The sequence below is a fragment of the Rattus norvegicus genome, chromosome 7 (assembly GCF_036323735.1).
Source record: "Rattus norvegicus strain BN/NHsdMcwi chromosome 7, GRCr8, whole genome shotgun sequence".
Lineage (NCBI taxonomy): Eukaryota > Metazoa > Chordata > Mammalia > Rodentia > Muridae > Rattus > Rattus norvegicus.
In genome coordinates, this window is record NC_086025.1 from 10,969,519 (window position 1) to 10,972,557 (window position 3,039).

The following is a 3,039-nucleotide window of genomic DNA, read 5'->3' on the forward strand; positions in this document are numbered from 1 at the left end:
TGCGGGTTCAGTCTTAGCAGGACCCAGGGCTTCCCCTTCCAGTGGTTTGCTCTTACTAGGATATTCATTGCTACCTATGAGGTCAGAGTCCAGGGTCAGTCCATGTATAGTCTTTAGGTAGTGGCTTAGTCCCTGGAAGCTCTGGTTGCTTGGCATTGTTGTACATATGGGGTGTAGAGCCCCTTCAAGCTCTTTCAGTTCTTTCTCTGATTCCTTCAACAGGGGTCCTATTCTCAGTTAATTGGTTTGCTGCTGGCATTTGCCTCTGTGTTTGCTGTATTCTGGCTGTGTCTCTCAGGAGCGATCTATTCAGACAAATGGTTGGAAATGGAAAATATCATCCTGAGTGAGGTAACCCAATCACAGAAAAACACACATGGTATGCACTCATTGATAAGCGGCTATTAGCCCAAATGCTTGAATTACCCTAGATGCATAGAACACATGAAACTCAAGGCGGATGATCAAAATGTGAATGCTTCACTCCTTCTTTAAAAGGGGGATCAAGAATACCCTTGGCAGGGAATAGAGAGGCAAAGATTAAAACAGATACAGAAGGAACACCCATTCAGAGCCTGCCCCACATGTGGCCCATACATATTCAGCCACCCAAGTAGACAAGATGGATGAAGCAAAGAAGTGCAGGGCGACAGGAGCCGGATGTAGATCGCTCCTGAGAGACACACCCAGAATACAGCAAATACAGAGGCGATTGGCAGCAGAAAACCACTGAACTGAGAATAGGACCCCCGTTGAAGGAATCAGAGAAAGAATTGGAGGAGCTTGAAGGGGCTCGAGACCCCTTATGAACAACAATGCCAAGCAACCAGAGCTTCCAGGGACTAAGCCACTACCTAAGGACTATACATGGACTGACTCTGGACTCTGACCCCATAGTTAGCAATGAATATCCTAGTAAGATCACCAGTGGAAGGGGAAGCTCTTGGTCCTGCTAAGAGTGAACCCAAGGTGAACGTGATTGTTGGGGGGAGGTCGGCAATGGGGGTAGTGTGGGGAGGGGAACACCAATAAAGAAGGGGGAGGGGGAGGGATTAGGGGGATGTTTCCCCGGAAACCGGGAAAGGAAATAACATTCGAAATGTAAATAAGAAATACTCAAGTTATTAAAAATAAAAGTTCGCCCTAGATCGTCTGTGTCACTGTCATGTGCAGTCATTGTATCCAGAGACGGGTAACTTTCCTCGGGCTTGGACCAACCTAAGACGCGGGGCCCAGTGGCAATAGGGTAACCAAATAACAGGTAAGGCTGAGTCGCTGATAGGAACGACCTAAGGCAGGAGCAATGACAATATTGACATGACACTCTGATCTAGACCAGTCATAGGCAGAGGTGGCTATACCCCCTTTAAACATACGGGCTTGTCAAATGCTCCTCTGCCCAGTTCCTCCCCCAAGAAACACACATGTATAGCTGAGAACGGTGTGTTACAGCATAAGTTCAGTTCTAGCCATTGGGGTGCAGTCCTAACTGCAAGAGTGACTTGCCATGGCTGAGCTGGGCACTCAGTGAGGCATGTCTGATCTCTCTCAGACCACTACTTCCATCTAATGGTTTTTTTAAAAAACAACGAAGGGGGAGATGTGGGGAGCAGCGCGGTGGAGCAAAGATGGCGCCAACATCCAGTCCAACCTGTGTAAACAACTTATCGCGCATGCGCAGGCTTGTCCCCTTGCCAGGGCAGCTGAAGGATAATGAGGTGATCCGGCGCCCTCCTTTGACACAGCAGTACTGTGCATGCGTGGGTTTTGCATCTGGCATCAGTCTGGCCAAGGCGGTACCATGCTAATGAGGTGCTTCGTGCTCCGCCAATCCTTGGAGGACAAGTAGCAGGGGTGATGGTGGGGTGATACTTGCTCCGCCAATCCCTGAAGGACAATTAGCATAGCCTCAGCCTGTTGTGTATATAAGGCAAGCGCTTTTGCCGCTCGAGGTCCCCGTATCAGCAATGAAGGTGGTCCTGCAATAAAGGCTGTTGAGAAGAATCCGACCCTGTTGTGTCTTCCTTGCTGCCCGAGGTGGGCGTGACAGGAGGAGTGCTGAACACCGAGAAGTGCAGACATCCTGAGACTGCAGGACAGACTGCCACTCCTGCCCATCTCTCCTCACATCCCCAGTCCATGGGAAAACTGCACAGTGCCTCTGGACACAGGAATATAGGAACAGTCAGTCACCGGTATCCATGGTTCTGGCCTGAGTCCAGAACTGAACTGGATTGGCCAAACAGCTTCCTGCACCAAAATCCCTCAGTGGAGAGAGCTGGAACCTAGGAAGTGTGGACACTGCTGAGAAGTCAGAGGAGACTACCCTCTGCCCACAGTCCAGACCCAAGAGCGAATCAACTAGTGCCAACTGTGCCTTCCTGGGTGCATGGACCTAGGAGCAATCAGGGGCAGGACGCTTTGATTCTTGCTCTTGCCTAGATCTGGAAGACAGTCTCCGGGAGTACCCACACACCTGAAATCAGACTGTCTGTTCTCAGGAAAGGCAGAAAGAAAACAGGAAATCAGTTCTACAGTAGTGCTGACACAGAGGCCTATAGCAGGGTCAAATCACTCTCAGAAACAGCAAGATAAGAAAACACCAGAGACAACCCAATGGCTAGAGGCAAGCACAGGAACCTAAGCAACAGAAACCAGCACTACTTGGCATCATCAGAGCCCAGTACTCTCACCAAAGAAAATACTGGATATCCATACACACCATAAAAGCTATATTTAAATTTAAAATCACATTTCTTGATAATGATGGAGGACTTTAAGAAGGACATAAAGAACTCCCTTAAAGAAATGCAGGAAAACACAAGTAAAGAAGTAGAAGCCCTTAGAGAGGAAACACAAAAATCCCTGAAAGAATTACAGGAAAACACAACCAAACAGGCGAAGGAATCGAAAATGGAAATAGAAACAATAAAGAAAGCAAGAAGGGAAACAACATTGGATATAGAAAACCTAAGGAAGAGACACGGAGCCATAGATAGAAGCATCGCGAACAGAATGCAAGAGATAGAAGAGAGAATC